An 18052-nucleotide genomic window follows, 5' to 3' on the forward strand; every position below is an offset into this window, starting at 1 on the left:
TCACACAGCAGCCCCCACGGTAGATTTTCCCCACTCCAAATTGATTCGCGACTGACCGGTAGCTGTCTGGAGTTGCAAAGCTTCCAGAGGGCTATTGCCACTCGCTTCTCCACAGTGAGAGCTGCTCTTCATGTCAGTATTATGGCGTTTCAGGGCAGGGGAAAGCAAGTCACAAAGTTCAAAGAAAACGTGCTCTTACGGCATGCGAAAAAGTTATGCCAGCCACTGGGAATCGTCCCACACACTGCAAAACTATGCGGTCCCCACCAGTCTGTGCTTGTTTCCCCGTGCCCAAAATCGGCGTTCAATGGGCAGAAGCTGACCCATTACCAGCAGTAGTAGCTCCAAAATGCTTGGGTCCTTGCGGTTAGGGAGAGATCACTCTCTATGTCGTCATCATCACCCATCATTAACCATCGCTCCTGTCGGTGCGCAGCTGCCTCCTCAAACTCCAAGTCCTCCTCCTCCCTCCTCACCTCCCTCCTACCTCCTCCCCCTCTCCTCCTGAATTTTCAGGTCATGGCTCAGCATAGACAGCACGAGAGTGCGCGAGCTGTTTAAAACTTGCACGATTGCATTACTGGTCTCATCAGGGTCCATGGTCTCAGCAGGGTCCATGGTCTCCAGCAGGTCCATGGTTGCTGTGCTATGCGTTTGCTCTCTTCACCCAGGAAAAACGGCGCGAATGGTTGGCTGCTGCTTTCACAAAGGGGGGGTGAGGCTGTACCCAGCAGCAACCCCGGGACAATGTTTTTGGTCCCAGCAGGCACTGGGCTGAAAACCAGGAAAGTGGGGGGGAACTATGGGATAGCTGTGTCACAGCTACCCACAGTGCACTGCTCCTGAAATCGAAGTAAGACATGGGCCATGGACGCACAACTTCGATTTGAGATTCGTGGTGTGGACGCTCTAATTCGAATTTATAAATTCGGTTTTATAAATTCGATTTAGATAACTTCGATTTACTTCTGCCGTGTAGACAAGGCCTGAGAGGCTGCTTGGAGCAAGCTGCTAGAATGGAATCTTGTCTTAAACATATTAAACAAGGTATTGTTCCCTCCTATTACAGAGAGATTTAACCTATGCTTATGCTGTTAAAACTTTTTTTAATTTTGATCTGCAAATGTGAAGTTAATTTGACCTACCAGAACAACAGAAAACTAATTGCATTTAGTTCTTAAAGTACATTGTGGTTTTTCAACTGAGACATTTTGCATAGAAGGTTTGAAGCCTGATTCCACAGGGTGCTGAACAAATTCAACCTCCAGTGACTCAGGAAGTGTTCAGTGCCTTGCAGCCCTGACTTTTTCACAAAACCTTTAGAATTTGAGGCAGCAACTCTTTTCTTGGTGGGTGGGAAGGGTCATAAATTGAAGGAGACCTATGTATTTGGAGTACTCCTTTTAATCACCTATTTCAGAAACATCTGTACCTTAAAAAGCATCTTAATTTTTGTGAGATGATGTAGAGAGAAATGAAGGAAGAACTCCGGCAGCCTGGTAGGACATTTTTAATTGAGGGAGAAATTGAAATGAGAGGGGAAATGCAGCACTCCCTATGTTGACAGTACTGAATGTGGTGATGGTTTAAAAAAATACATGGGAATTATAAGAGATCAACCTTTGTTAACATCACTACAAGAAAAGGCTAAGCAGTAGTGGGACAAAAGTAATGTGTGGCTGTCACCCACGAAAAGGCATGTTCTTTCAGTTTGTATTAGATATACAATCTAATCTGAGATGTGAGATTGGGCATTTTTATGTTTGTTTCTGTCTGCTGGTCAAGAGAGAGTGCTAAATAACAAATGCTTTCTGGCTAACTATGTCCACATAGGCATTGTCTTGACAGGAAAAGTGGTTGAGTTTAGCTAACATGTGCTAGTTAAACTCATTAGTCTCTTGAAAATGGTATTTAGGAGCCTGTCACTTAGATGGTTTTGGAAAATTTTGCACCAGTTACTTGGTCAAACTGTAGCTTAAGCTTCTTTCTGGGCTAGAACATGAGCTAAAAACCAAGCTAATGGTGTTACTCTGCGGCTACAGTAGGAAGTCTACCCTACAAAGTTTTGTTGGCATAGCTATGTTGGTCAGCAGGATGGGGGGTGGGAAAACCTCTCTCTTAGCAGACGTTGCTAGGGCAGCAAAACCCCAAGTGTAATGTTGTTTGGAAAGGTGATATTACTATACCAACAGAAAAATTCCTCCTGTTGCATAACCTGCATCTACACTAAAGGCTCTGCAAAGCATTGATAGAGTAGACAAGGCCTAAGGCCCTTCTATTCAAGACAAAGCCATAGTGAGGAAAAATATTTACAGCTTTTTATGGGGAGAGAGAGAGAGAGAGAGAACTCTATCCTATCAGGTAGCTGTAAAGAAGCTGTGCATTAGGAAGAGTGCCCTGTGTATTGAAAGACCTTCCCTCCCGCCCCCCCTGCCCGCCCCCAAAAAGGTCCCGCTCTTAAAGATCCAGTTTTAAAAGGCAACATTTCTGTTCTTTTACTGTGCTAGACCAGATCAGCCAGAGCAAGGAACAAATATGTTCCTTGTTAAACAGCTAACAAAATCATCCAAAGCACAGGACTTCAGCTACCCAGCCGCCTGTTAGGAAAATAACACAGCAAGGCACAGATTATCCAATAAGTTCTTGGAATATATTGGAAACAGGTGAAAGTAATTTACAGGATTTACCGGTACTGCTGGAGTCCTGAGGTGGGCGTGGCCACATCCGGAAGAGGCGTGGCCTCTCAAGATTTAAAGGCCCTGGGGCACCAGCTGTGGCTGGGAAACCCAGGGCCTTTAAATCAACCAGAGGCTCCCAGCTGAAGAGGTGGCTGGGAGCCCCCAGGGCTCAGGGGCAAATTAAAGGGCCTGGGGTTCTGGCTGCCAGGGGAACCCTGAGCTTTGTGGGGCTGGGGCAGGGATTTAAAGGGCCCAGAGCTCCTGCTGCTGAGGGGAGCCCCGAGCCCTTTAAATCTTGGCCCCAGCCCGGGCGCCAGAGCCGTGGCCGGGATTCAAAGGGCTCTGGGCTGGCTGCAGCCGTGGGGAGCTCTGAGCCCTTTAAATCCCAGTCCCTGCTCGGCCGCCGGAGCCACAGCTGGGATTTAAAGCGTTCTGGGCTGCCTGCAGTATTGGGGAGCTCTGAGCCCTTTCAATCTCATCCACGGCCAGGATTTAAAGGGCTCTGGGCAGCCCGCAGGCGTGGGCAGCCCCAAGCCCTTTCAATACCCACCGTGGAAGCCGGTGTGGTCCAGCATGGCGTACTGGCTCTTGCCGGTATGCTGGACCGGATCGGACCGGACCAGCTTACTTTCACCTCTGATTGGAGACAATTTTTTATTTCAGAAGGAGGAGAAAGCTACCAGGGGAGAAGCTGTTCTAGATTTGATTTTGACAAATAGGGGGGAAGTGGTTGAAAATTTGGAAGTGGAAGACACTTCGAGTGAAAATGATCATGAAATGATCGAATTCATGTTTCTAAGGAATGGTAGGAGGGAGAGCAGCAAAATAAAGAAAGTAGATTTCAAAGCAGCAGACTTTAGCAAACTCAGGGAGTTGGTAGGTAAGATTACATGGGAAGAGTGACCAGATGTCCCGATTTGATAGGGACAATCCCGAGATTTGGGGCTTTGTAATAGGTGCCTATATAAGACACCCAACCCCTGTCCCAATTTTTCACACTTGCTGTCTGTCACCCTACATGGGAAGTAAGTCTAAAGGGAAAAACAATAGAAGACAGTTGGCAGTTTTTCAGAGAGACATTAAGGGCACAAGAGCAAACTATCCAAATGCATATGAAAGATAGGAAGTATGGGAAGAGACCACCCTGGATTAACCAGTAGATCTTCAATGATCCAAAAATGAAAAAGGAGTCCTACAAAAAGTGGAAACTAGGTCAAATCAGAAGGATGAATATAAATAAATAACACAAGTATGTAGGGACAGAATTAGAAAGGCCAAGGCACAAAATGAGATCAAACTAGCTAGACACAAAGGGTAACAAGAAAACATTCTACAAATACGTTAGAAGTAAAAGGAAGACCAAGGATAAGGTAGGCTCGTTACTCACTAGGGGAGAGGGGAAACAATGACAGAAAATGTGGAAATGGCAGAAGTGCTTAATGACTTCTTTGTTTCGGTTTTCACCAAGAAGGTTGGCGGTGATTGGACATCTTAGTGTCGTGAATGCCAGTGAAAATGAGGTAGGATTGGGAAAGAGCAAGTTAAAAATGACTTGGACAAATTAAATGTCTTCAAGTCACCAGGGCCTGATGAAATGCATCCTTGAATACTCAAGGAGCTGACTGAGGAGATATTTGAGCCATTAGTGATTATCTTTGAAAAGTCATGGAAGACGGGAGGGATTCCAGAAGACTGGAAAAGGGTGAATATAGTGCTCATCTATAAAAAGGGAAATAAGGACAACTCAGAGAATTACAGACCAGTTAGATTAACTTCTGTACCCGGAAAGATAATGGAGCAAATAATTAAGTAATCAGTTTACAAACATCTGGAAGATAATAAGGTGATACGTAACAATCAGCATTGATTTGTCAAGAACAAATCATGTCAAACCAACTTGTTACCCTGTCAAAGAAAACTATCAAGCCTTGTGGATGGGAGAGGGGGAGAAGCGGTAGACGTGGTATATCTTGACTTTAGTAAAGCTTTTGATACTGTCTCGCATGACCGTCTCATAAACAAACTAGGGAAATGCAGCCTAGATAGAGCTACTATAAGGTGAGTGCAAAACTGGTTGGAAAACCATTCCCAATGCGTAGTTATCAGTGGTTCACAGTCATGCTGGAAGGACATAATGAGTGAGGCCCCACAGGAATCATTTCTGGGTCCGGTTCAGTTCAGTATCTTCATCAATGATTTAGATAATGGCATACGGAGTACACTTATAAAGGTTGTGGATGATACCAAGCTGGGCGGGGTGGCAAGTGCTTTGGAGGATAAGATTAAAATTCAAAATGATCTAGACAAACTGGAGAAATGGTCTGAAGTAAATAGGATGAAATTTAGTTAAGAACAAATGCAAAGTACTCCACTTAGGAAGGAACAATCAGTTGCACACATGAAAAATGGGAAATGACTGCCTAGGAAGGAGTACTTTGGAAAGGGATCTGGAGGTCCTAGTGGACCACAAGATAAATAGGAGTCAACAGTGTAACACTGTCGCAAAAAAAGCAATCATCATTCTGGGATGTATTAGCAGGAACGCTGTAAGCAAGACACAAGAAGTCATTCTTCCGCTCTACTCTGCACTGATTAGGCCTTAACTGGAATATTGTGTCCAGTTCTAGGTGCCACATTTCAGGAAGAATGTGGACAAATTGGAGAGAGTCCAGAGAAGAGCCACAAAAATGATTAAAGGTCTAGAAACCATGACTTACGAGGGAAGACTGAAAAAATTGGTTTTGTTTAATCTGGAAAAGAGAAGACTGAAAGGGGACATGATAACCGTTGTAAAGTATGTAAAAGATTGTTACAAGGAGGAGTAAGAAAAATTGTTGTTTTTTTTAACCTCTGGGGATAGGACAAGAAGCAATGGGCTTAAATTGCAGCAAGGGAGGTTTAGGTTGGACATTAGGAAAAACTTCCTAATTGTCAGGGTGGTTAAGCACTAGAATAAATTGCCTAGGGAGGTTGTGGAGTCTTCATCACTGGAGATTTTTAAGAGCAAGTGAGACAAACACCTGTCAGGAGTGGTCTAGATAATACTCAATCCTGCCACCAGTGCAGGGGACTGCACTAGATGACCTTACAAGGTCCCTTCCAGTTCTATGATTCTATGTGACTGTTAAGCTTAAAACCAGAGAAAAATATCCAGACAACTAGAAACTGCTTTATAGTTTTTCACAGTATTATACAGTATATTAAAATTCTTCTTTCTAAGGAAACTGTGGTACAGTTACTTATTCTTTTTTTCATCACTACCACAGTTTCCTGTAAACTGCAATCTCTCTTTGAGATTAAAAATGCACTGACTCATCACCTCTTTTTGCCATACAGATAAGGATCACCGATCTATTTAAAAAAAATAGTGGATTTCTAACTCGTCTCATTCTGAAAGCAGAGGCATCAGATGAAGGTTTTGTTTTTTTTCCCTTTTTTAAAGCTTCTTTCAAGAACATGGGGGGGCTTGCTATTTTTAGTCTTTACTAGCTTAAATACCACTTTGATAGAAACAGGCTCAAAATGAGTACTCACAAAAAGCGAAACCAGCAGACGTCCCACTCACCCCAAAGCGATAGCCTGCTAATAACTGCATTTCATCCCTCTGTTATGTTTCAGTTTATGACATGTTTTCAGCTCATGATTGATTTGGAAAAACAACAATCGTTTACTTATTTTTATGCCCCCTTTTTGTGTTTTAAAAGAACCCCACAAACAACCTCCTTCCAACCCCGATCTCCCACTCCCAACACACACTCTTGACTAGGATGTTCCTTGCAATCTGGATTCTAATCTCTTTCTATGCTTTTTGTGTTTGCTCTCTATTTTAGAACTTTTTTAATAAAATCCATTTCTACTTTTACACTATAAGGGGCTGGAATGCTTTCAACTTTTTTTTTTCTTTCAACATTTCTCCTTTTACCCTCCTTATCTAAAAAAAAAAGTTCAAGATAAGAAACTGAACATCCTATAAATTGAAACTTGTTTAACACTTGAGTCTGATCAGAAGCAGGCCTTGCATGAGTTATTCTGTGTGGCTTAACATGACTTTTGTCCCTTTCATGTGGCTCTGAAGTCAGCACCCGAATTTTACAGATGGAGAAAGTGAGGCAGAGAGGGCACACTGCAGGTCAATGACAGAGCTGTGATGAGAACTCTGGAGTAGAGCCGGGCAAAATATTTTGGTCAATTTTGTTTTTTCAGTGAAAGGTGCAGATTCAGCAACACAAAATGTTTCATGATTCATGTCTGTTTCACCAAATTATTTATCTCAGTCCTCCTTTCGCCTCCCAATTCGGAAAAAGTTTAAATGTTTTGATTCAGTACTTTTGAAATGTTCAATTTGTTTGGGTTGAAATAAACTTCATTTTGTAATTTCCTTCAATATTACACTTAAAATAGCAAATACGATTTTTTTTAAAAAGCTCAATTTCTGGGAAACTTCAAAAGCACTCATTTAAAAAAAAAAGCCACACACCTGGAAAAGTATTTTTACCTTTTCAGATGAATGTTTGAAAACCAAACATTTTTACTGGAAAAAATTTGTTTTAAAACCAGAAAAATTCAACCAAAGTGAAAATTTTCTGTTCTAACTTTCAGTTTGGTCACACAATTATTTTGTCAAAATATGATTTTGGTAAAAAAAAAAAATTGGCCAATAGAATTAAGTCTCCCCCAACTCCTGGGTGGCTATAAGTAGTAGTATAACATTATGTTTGCAGATGAGGAAGCAGAGGGACAGAGAGAAGTGATTCAGGAAGGAGCTGAGAATAGGACCTACCTGTTCTGCCTTCAGGTGAAGTCAGTAGGAATGCAGAATGGAGCCTAGGAGTCTCTACAGTGCTGATGAAGATTGATCAAGAAGAGCTGGCAAGGAGAGCTAATATTTGGCTATTTTGTGGGGTAAAGGCTCAGGTAAGTTCCAACCGAAAAAAAAAGTGCTTTTGAAATATGTATTTGTTTCACAGTAGTACATTTGTGTGTCGCAGGGGTGACTCCAGGCCCCAGCACGCCAAGTGCATGCTTGGGGCGGCATGCCGTGGGGGGCACTCTGCCGGTCGCTGGGAGGGCGGCAGGCAGGGCTCCGGTGGACCTCCCGCAGGCGTGCCTGCGGAGAGTCCGCTGGTCCCACGGCTTCGGTGGAGCTGCGGGACCAGCGAACTCTCCGCAGGCACACCTGTGGGAGGTCCACCGAAGCGACCGGCAGAGCGCCCCCTGCGGCATGCCGCTGTGCTTGGGGCGGCGAAATGTCTAGAGTGTTGGGTGTGTCGTGTTATTGAAGAGACATTTGTATCCCAGTGAAGTGTGTGTTCAAGATCATAACAATTGTAGCTTTTTACTAAATATTGTAACCTCTTAATTCCGTGGGAACTAATTACTTACTACTGGAGTGGAGAAACTAGATTGTCTCATCTATGCTCCTTGATATGAGACAATAGGAGTAAGGAGCCACTGACTTTAAACATACCTCATCTACTTTTATTTGCAATGGTAAAATGCAGTAATTTAGTATAAATAATGCCTAAACTTACTGTCAGTTACAACAAAAGAACATTGAAATGTTACTTCAATCCTTTTTTGCTGCTGAGTACTCTGTTATAAGCAGTTGTCTTTGTTGCTTCCAAAATGTGTTTTGGACTGCATGCTTCAAAGAGAGCTTGACCTTCATTTATTTTAATCACTGCAAGGACATTTCACAACTAGACACTGGCAAAGTTTAATCTCTGCCTTTCTACCATGAAGAATGGTCATCTGGTCTTTGTACTGTAGTGAGGCAAGTACAAAAGGATCAATATAATGCTTTCAGCTCTGAGTGGCATATTTGAGAGCGTTGCTGCATTCACTAACTTTTCATAATACTAGCTCTGAACGGAACTCACACAGTATATGTTCGGATTTTCTTTGCAGTACTTTATCCATAGATGAACTGCCAATTCCTCCTTTACTTTGTCAGTAAGTCTGACCTTTGATGCGTGATCTAGTAAGGACGATGATTTTTGAGAGGCTCTCTCTTCAGAGGAGATTTCTCTAACATCTTATCTAATTCTATAGTACAATAGTAAGAATCAGTTTCATTACCAGTCTGTCTCATATTCCTTGTTTTCCTCCTTTGGTCCTGTTCCCTTATCATTTGGTTAAGAGTTTTTTGTTTTGGGTTTTGCTTAGTTGTCAATGATTTAAAAACAAAGTGCCATGAATCAGTTGAACTTGCACTTTGGTTTTAAAACATGTTGTCAAGGCAGTAAAGACCAATCTGCTGGCAATGTGTCATACCTTTTGTGAGCTTCGTGTTTAATTACCAGGGAGGCTCTGTAGCAGAAATTGGTTTTGTAGATGCTGGCAAATGACATCAACTTTGGCTCTTGACTGTTTGCTTTCAGCTTGCCAGCCTTGCAAGCCTCATGTTCGACATCTGTTGTGTGGCCTTGTGAAGATTTAAGCCCATGTTGTATGTTCATATCTTATTTTAATGACTTAAAGGGAGCAAAAGTGAGAAGAGTGGTGATAGACATCCTCAACTGAATTGGAAAATTTCCTTGACAAACTTCTGCCAAAGAACAAAGACAGCCAGCAGTGACATTGAGTACACACTGCTTTCAGCACTGGACTTAAACAATTGTTCTGCAGTATTATCTGAAGACTACAATGTTTATCATTCGTAGATCCTTCCCCCACAGTCAGATGCCCTGATTCCAGTAGGAATCATGGCATAATGTGTAACTGATCTGGCATGTTCCTCCAGGAGGGAGAATCATACTCAAATGACAACTGACTTTTTTTTGTTCTCTTTATAAACCATCCCTGAAGATGTATGAATCTACACAGCACCATCTTCCTGGTACTTGGGTTTAAGAATGCTCCAAGCAGAGCAGGTTTGTCTTTTGGCCTTCTCCAACTCACCTTTCAAATTCATAGGTCTGTACAAAGTAGAAAAATAATTGACTCCTTATCAAAGTTAACAGCTTTCTAGTGAGCTCAGTTGAGATCACAAATTCCAAGTGCTAAAATTATCTTGTCAGAAGAGCTTGATTGAAGTCGGAGGAAAACGTAATAAGAACTTGGGATTCCTCTGTAGAATTGTAGCTTCAAAGCTCCATAAAATCTCTCAAATTACTGCACCAGAATTCGGCTCCCCTCACAAAACCTAAAGGAGTTACTAAGCTGAAAAAACACGGCAGAGTGAATTTAATAAGCATTATTACTTAATATAAAACAGACTAATTTGTTAATTGGGTCACTGACTAAAACACTTTCAGTGGTCCCTGATCACAGTATTTTTTTTCTTTCTCCAAAAGACAACATACTGTGATCAGGGACAAGTGGTGTCAGAAGAGGTACAGAGGAAGCATGGTCTAATCTGAGACTGGCTCCACCACTGATTCATTGAAAGACTTTAGGCAAGTTGCTTGACATCTCTTTGCCTGTCATATGTAAGGGCCTGCCAGCTTAACCCCCAGACAGTCTAACGAGCACAGTTGGGTCCCAACTGAGTTTCCTGTTTGGTCACACACCCTCTTTCCCCCAGTTGGCTGAAGGGATTAGCATACTTGGCTGCTCAAAGCATTCCGCTGTGGGCTGCATTAACTTCTGCTCCTGCCATGTTCCAGTCCCTCTTTTCTGCCATGATTTCTGCTATGCTCAAGTCTCACCGCTCTCTTTTTTCAGCTCTGTCCCAGCCACATTCCTGCCTCAGACCCAGCCCTACTCCTGCCTTCCTTGACTCCAGGTAACCCGGTTCTGACCCTCGGCTTGGATTCCTGGCTCTGACTCTAGCTTGACGCGTGGCTTGGTGATTTTAGAGCCTCTGATTCTGACCCTCTGTGACATTTCCCCAGGGTACAATCTGGATTGTTGAATAGGTGAGTCCCCTTAATTCTCTGGTCTGAGGTGTCTTTTACACTGCTTTGCTGTGAACAGCCACCGCTCCCGGTCCTGTTCATATACAGCCACTAGCATGAAAAGTCACTCCCAGCTATTTTACATTAATGCTTTTCCACCCATTCATGAATTACATAAACATATTCTTCAGTCTTAGCCTTGTTCCCCAGAAATGTGCAACTTGCACTGCTCAGTACCCTCCTGGACAGTATAAGCTCATAGTAAGTCTGTCATTCCAACACTGGGTAATGATTATGCATCAGTCTTGTCATCCTATGTAGAGCTTCCCAAACACTTCAATCCAAACACACTAGTTTAGATAAACTTGTTTTGTTTTATTATTTTATTAACTACAGATAGATTCTAAGTGATAAGGCATAAAAGTCAGAATTGGTTACAGAAGAAATAAAAACACAAGCTAATACCTAAATGAACTTAAAAGCAAAATGACTTTCTCCTCATAAGCTGCAACGGTTCAGACTGGATTTCCTTTCAGCCATGTACCCCCTCCCTCAGTTCAGAGTCCTTCAGGTGTTCACTGATGTCATGAACAGCAAGATGGGAGGAAGAGAGGGGTGATGTGGAGGTCACGGTCTTATTTTTATATCCTCCTCCTCCTCTTTCAGGATTACTACCTGCTGGGGCTTAAAATAGTCTTCTGTGTACGTGAGATTTGAACATTCTCTCGGATGAAATATAAATTTCTTGTTTACATCATCTCTGCCTCCTAAGCAGTTAATAGTTTCCTAACACCTGTGGTCAGTTCTTTGTTGTTTCTGAAGAGCTAGTCTGGGGGCATTCTCCAGAACCAGAACATATTTTAGTAATGTAAAGCAAAAGCTCATAATTTTGTATGTTGTCACACACACTTTAAGAGGGTAATAATATCCAGAAGATTGAGTTTTCAAATGATACCTCACAAGGCACACTTTGTACAAAATATATAACCATATGAAAGTAGTGAATATGGGGTACAGCGTGTCACACTCTCACCTTCGTTTCTCTGCTCCACATTCTTCCTCCTGACCACTAGGCCGGACCGTCCATGTCCTGGTTTCTACAGTGCCTGGGTTTCCCCATTTTCACAATGGAGATAATGTTGCATACCTACCTTTACAAAGCTCTTTGTGGTTCTCTGTAAAGTGCTATAAAAGTGTGGCTATATAATATATAATTTTTGATTTCCTGTGTCTTTCTTCAGGCTGGGCCTGTAATTATATCTAGTCCTGGTTGAGCTGCCCAAGACTTCATTACGCTAACCATTTGTCAGACTGTTCACTTCCTCCTGGAATTAGTGATCTCTTACTGTCTAGTTCTGAATTTGTGAAATCTACTGAAATAGATTCTGTGATGCTTTATGGAGAAGACAATAAGACTGTGATTTGAGCTACACTGTACAAGTGCACTTCTTGATATAGCTACACCAAAGTAGTGTTGGAAGGAGACTGCAACAGGTTTGGGTCAAAAATATTTAAGCTATAAAAGCTATTAAAAATCCTCTAAGAATCTGGGTACAAATCCTGAAGCCTATATTTATGGAGGGCAGCTTTATTCACCAGACTATTTTGATTGAAATTATGATCCCCTTTTGTAAAGGTCTAATTTTTCCTTCCATGAAAGTCAGTGGGAACAGGATTGGTCCATAATTTTTTTTTTTTTTACCAGTTCTTATTCTGCTGTATTATTGTTTTGATGTCAGTGGGAGTTTGGCCTAATAAAATGCTAAGGAATTGGACCACTGACTTCAATGGAGCTGCTTGTGATTACTCAAACAAGAGTTACAGGATTGTTTTCCTATCAGTTCTTCTGGATATCTCTAAATAAATTAGATGCTCCTAACATTTTTCAAGCAGTGGTGACCAGTGACTGTCTGCAGGACAGTGTATTTTGTACACATATTAAATAAATTGCATTACATTGTCACAGATCAGAATGGAGAGTCTTAACGTGAACACTTAATTTTGACCAGAACCAGTTGATAAAAAACTTGAGTCCTGGTATTGTTAGGCTGTACTGAACAACAGGCACAAATCAAAGATATGGGTTAAGAAAAGGAGGAAGTCAGTTTTGTATGTGAATGCCCAGGTAGTTACTGTTTTATAATTATATACATTTCTAATATAAAATTCACCAACAAATTAGGTATTTTGATCAATTATCTAGATTTTTTCTTAAAAGTGCATGTTAAATTAGATCTGTTTTAACATCTTCGTACTTTATATAGTGCTTAGTATCTTGAAAAGTTGTACAAATGGAGACTAATCATGCCAACAATAGTGTATATTTATTTGCTAGTAGCCATCCTTCCTTAATTAATATATATATATTTTTCCAAATAAAATTCTAAGACCAGCATAAAATAATAGATCATATCAATAACATCCTGGCACTGCATGGTACTGAGCCCCTTCTGACCAATACTGATGCCCTCAGCTCTCACTGACAAGCATTTATAAATCATAGTGTACATGTGCTTTGAATATTTGGGATTTACCTATGTAAGTACTCCAAGCATGTTAAGGTAATTTGATGGATTCCTCAGGAACAGAAGTAAGTATGGTTAAAGTCTTTTCCTTTCACTTACATAAAGTCGGAATAATCAGGCTTTATGCATGAAATGCACCCGCAGTCCAGCGGTAGAGTTTGAGGTTGCAGTATTTGAGCAAAAGTAGCGGCAGCAGTGTCTCTCTGCTCTATTTCTGCAAGAATTAAGACTACTGGATCTATGTAACTGCAGCTCCACTAGCTGCTGACCCAACCTGCCTCCATGCTAACCTGTTTGGGCATGGGGAAACCCTACTGCTTGGCTGCTCCATCTGCAATGGACAAATACAAGGCTTAAATAAATGGTACAGGGGCCCTCTGCACTGTGGGATGTTTTACATAATCATGCTTTAAATAATTAAATCAGAGAACAAACTTAGAAATCTTCTAGAGCTGAGAAGTGAGAGAGCAAACCAAGAAATAGTGAGGAGAGAGCCTTGAAGGAGGAAAGGAAGTTATGTTAAAGGTAATCTGGCATCTATTGGAGAAGATGTGGTTTAAGTGCCTAATCAGTTAGAGGGACTCCTTTGAAATCATTTCAATATGTGAAGTGCCTGTGAGTGACTCTGAGGATGCTATAGAGCTGTGGAAAACTTGGTGATCTCAATTCACATGAATTTATGGGAATCTCTTCTTGGGTCTCGATCCCCTAGACCAGTGTTTCCCAAACTTGGGACGCGCTTGTGTAGGGAAAGTCCCTGGCTGGCCGGGCCATTTTGTTTACCTGCCCCGTCCACAGGTCTGGCCAATTGCGGAAGGGGAGCGGGCCAGCGGACATACTGGCTGCCGCTTCCAGCAGCTCCCATTGGCCTGGAGCAGTGAACTGCGGCCACTGGGAGCCGCGATCAGCCAGAGCTTCACCTGCGGATCGAAGCCTGCGGATTCGGCAGGTAAACAAACCGGCCTGGACCACCAGGGGCTTTTCCTACACAAGCGGCGTCCCAAGTTTGGGAAACACTGCCCTATACGTTCACACCCTGTAGTCTTGGCTTAATTTTCATGTTTAACTTCTCACTGCTCACAGTCAAAGATGTTAGTGCTTTGCTCTGGCACCACTCTGCTACTGTTAAACTCGTCCTTCTGACTGAGCTAATGTAATGGGACAGTATGGGTGGGGTTTTGGCAAACACTATGTCATAAACAGATGGTTAAGGGTTAATGCCTCTTTTACCTGTAAAGGGTTAAAAAGTTCACGTAGCCTAGCTAACACCTGACCAGAGGAACCAGTGGGGGAACAAGATGTTTCAAAAGGAAGGAGGGAAATTTTTCCTTTGTTGAGAGTTTCAGTTTCAGCCGGAGTGAAAAAGATCAATGAACCAGCCTCTTATCAGAGTAGTAAGTTTTTTAGAAAGGAATAAATAGGTTTATGTTTATTTCTTTGTAACCCGTTTTATGCAAATAGAGGTAGAATCAAATTGGGTATTTTTTTTTTTGTGTAACTAAATTTGTGCCCAGAGGAACATCATCTGTGTTTTGAATCTGTTGTCTGTGAGAGTAGCTGGTATGCTAATCTGTCCCAGAGGGTTTTCTTTTACCTTTCTTTTCTTTAATTAAAAGCCTTTTCTTAATACCTGATTGATTTTTCCTTGTTTTTAGATCCAAGGGGATTGGATCTGGACTCACCAGGGAATTGGTGAAGGAGTCTCTCAAGGCTACCCAGGGAGGGGAAGGTTTTGAGGGGACAGGGAGTGATCCAGACACTGAAATTCTGGATGGTGGCAGTGGTACCAGATCTAAGCTAGTAATTAAGCTTAGAAGTGTTCATGCAGGTCCCCACATCTGTACCCTAAAGTTCAGAGTGGGGAAGGAACCTTGACACCCTGTGATACTAATTTATCAAGTGACATATTGCTGCATGCATATGCACCATGATGCTAGCTCTGAGCATGGAATTTGTGTTTTAGATCTTTGTTGTAGCTTTTTGCAAAATGAACAGTTGTTATAAAATGTTCTCTCAATACTATTGAGTTGGCGGAGTTCTAAAGAAATCCGTAAACTGATATCTTCTTATATATACTATGTTCGAAGGTAAAATTTGTAACTATAATTTGAACAAAGCTGTAAAATTCTCTTCTGTCTGTATAGTGCCCTGCACAAGAGGGCACTATAAAGCATGAACCTCTGTTGCTTGAGCTAAAGGATTAAATCCACCAGCTGAAAGCAGTAAAATACTCCAGAAGAGGTTAATGTGACCAGCTGTTCAAAGTGGAAGTAAGACATCTATACTATAATAGAAACAGTGCTAGCCACAACTGTTACCCAAGGTTTTTACTTTTAAATATGAAAACCATAGTAAAATGGTGCTATATTGTATAGCTCGCTATGCAGCCTTCAGTGTTATTTTATGAGGGGGAAACGTCTGTATGTACATTGCTATACTGCTTAGTATTGTGTGATTTTTTTGGTTTTTGTATGGGAAGAAATGGAAGTAAAAAATAGACATGTCCTCCACTCTGCAAATTTTCAATACTGATGAAATGCCTCTAACTTCATTTTAAGTGTAAAAAGTTATTTAAGAAAATATCTATTTAATGGTTAACATTCCACACCTGCAACAAACTCTATGCAGGTGAATTCCTGCACCCACACAGAGGTGATTACAGTGGTGCTCTGTGCAGAGCAGGGGCCTGTCTATCCGACGCTCATTGCAGGATCAGTTAAACACTAAAATTCTCTGGCATCTTGTTCTAGTCCTACTGCTGTCATATGTCCTATTTAACTGAAGGTTTCCCTGCCCCCCCCCCCTTTTTTTTTTTTAAGGAAGTCGTCTGTTTTTGTTGTTATGGTTCAGTTGTAAGGGAAGATGTGGACCCAGCATGCTTGAAACTGATATTGCTCATTACATTTGGGGAGCCTTTGCTCCATGCTGGCTGATGTCCCATTTATAAACATTTTATTAAAAAAACGAAAACAAAAAACAACCTCACAATAATAGGCTAGTATCCTTTTGTAGCTTGTTTTATTTAAAAATGGATAAAAGGCACTCTTTTTTTAGCTACACACACTCAGACTTGATCCCTGGGTTAAGCAAAGGTTTGATACATTTACAGTTAGATGGTAGAGAAGGGCTAGTTAACTGGGTTGCTAGACTTGTGAAAGGAGGAAAAGAAGTCACTTGATCAGTCAGCAAGACCACATGACAAACAGCTGAAAGTAATTAGGTGGGTTGTGATGTTTTTATGGCGCTGGTTGATCTTGTATGTTACCGTATAGGCAGCATAACATCTGAGTGCAAATGGTGATTTTAGTCTAAATATACTTTTCTAAATTGCATGTTTTTTCTCCATTGATATCCGTTGTAGGAGAAAACCAACTTTCTTTGCATGGATGTGGTGTTCAAGAGATCCAAACTGCATCAGCACTGGGAAACTTGTAATTAAAGTAGATCTGGAAAACTACAGATCTATTTCCTGTTAATCCCAGGTATGTAAACTCCTTTTTCTCTCAGTGATTTACATACATATTTTACTGTGTTACTTTCTGGTGCTGATAAGAGTTTATCATAAATGAATCTAAATACTGTGATTTTTTTTTAAACACAATTCTTTCCTTGTACTTTGAAAAGTTGATTTTAAACATTTTTATTTCATCTTTGATATAGACTTAATCAGTTGTACTAAATCCTCAAGATCTGGAGGCGAACGTGAAGTTAAGACTCTATAAATGCAGTATATGGTGTTATGTAGAATGTGCTGCTCTATCTTTTGTAAGGAGCTAAACAAAATGCAGCTCTTTGGTGCTGAGTAAAATGGCTTTTTTTGTTTTAGAATGATGTGTTTGGTGATTGTAAATGTTTGAGTCAAAAACCAACCTGACTGAGGTTGTAGGAGACCTAGCTAAGGCTATCAGTGCTGCAGGCTGCAGATGGTTTCTCTCTAAATGGTCTTAAAACTTTCCTGCCTCTGAAGTTTTATTTTACTCTTGATTTATATATGCTTTCTATTGAAAAGTATTTCTCAGATTGCTGATATTCTGCTTTACAACTGAGTCAGTCATTGGATAAATAAATACAGATTAAATATTTAATCTGTATTTAACCGAGTAGAATTTTTTGGCCCATAGTCTGACACTATAATTACCTAAACTCTTATGTAAAGATACATTAGCAAAATATTATGCAAATATTAACTACCGATATGTACATATAAAACAAAACTGAAACAAGATTTTTTTAATGATCTTGTAGTATGAATTTCTGTTATAGGGTGAAACTATATTTTAGCTGCATATTTAATCTAAGTATGGCAGTAATGCATAAGCTTTTTATAGCTAAACTAAATTATGGAGGATAAAACAATTTACAGGAAGGAGAAATTTGATTTTGGCCCTGAATGTGCATCAAGATCCACTGGGCTAAACTTCTGTATTCATGTAGATCAAAGTATATCCATGAGATTCCATGACCACAAGAGTCTGTGCTAGTAGATCCTGATGCAGGATCTTTGTGTGTGAAATAGCCTATTTAGAAAGAGACTAGCCCTCCCTTTCTACTATCTCTGCTGGTAGAAGGATGTGTAGTTTTACATGTGAAATATCATGAGCTGCTTCTCTTTGTGAGTTGATTTTTAAACTGTGCATCCTACAAAGTTGGGCCAGCTCTTGCACATAATTAACATGCGAGTGATCAAAAGAACCAAGGATGGTCAATTGTATAACAAATGCAACTTGATTTTAAGAAGACAGTTTTAGGACTGCAAACTTATCTGTGTTGAAGGACCCATGTGAGATTTTTGTACCTCAGCTCAAAGGATACTCCTCAGAGGATCCTGAAATGTCTTTGGTCCATCTTAAGCCATGTTTCCCCCCTGCCCCCCCATGTCACAGATCTGGTCAGGCTCCCCTTGCTGGTAGCAATCAGATTGAGAGGATTCCAACATGGAGTCCCCTCTGTGCTTTAAGCTTCTCTGGGTCTCAGCAGTCTGCAGCACTGTTTCCTCCCTTGGCCTCTCTTC

At 41.1% G+C, this 18052-nt stretch overlaps 1 protein-coding gene across 2 annotated transcripts in view; it reads left to right on the top strand.

Moving 5' to 3' along the window:
* RAB27A (RAB27A, member RAS oncogene family) overlaps positions 1 to 18052 on the top strand; it is a 97263-nt gene that overhangs the window by 20615 nt on the left and 58596 nt on the right. The window contains exons 2-3 of one of the 2 annotated variants that reach the window (XM_032796672.2): positions 7400 to 7592; positions 16403 to 16523. The gene's annotated coding sequence lies outside the window, so the exon portion shown is untranslated. The remainder of the gene's footprint in view (positions 1 to 7399; positions 7593 to 16402; positions 16524 to 18052) is intronic. The other variant, XM_032796671.2, reaches the window with a different exon arrangement.

This window comes from Chelonoidis abingdonii, chromosome 9 (genome assembly GCF_003597395.2).
Source record: "Chelonoidis abingdonii isolate Lonesome George chromosome 9, CheloAbing_2.0, whole genome shotgun sequence".
Classification (NCBI taxonomy): domain Eukaryota; kingdom Metazoa; phylum Chordata; order Testudines; family Testudinidae; genus Chelonoidis; species Chelonoidis abingdonii.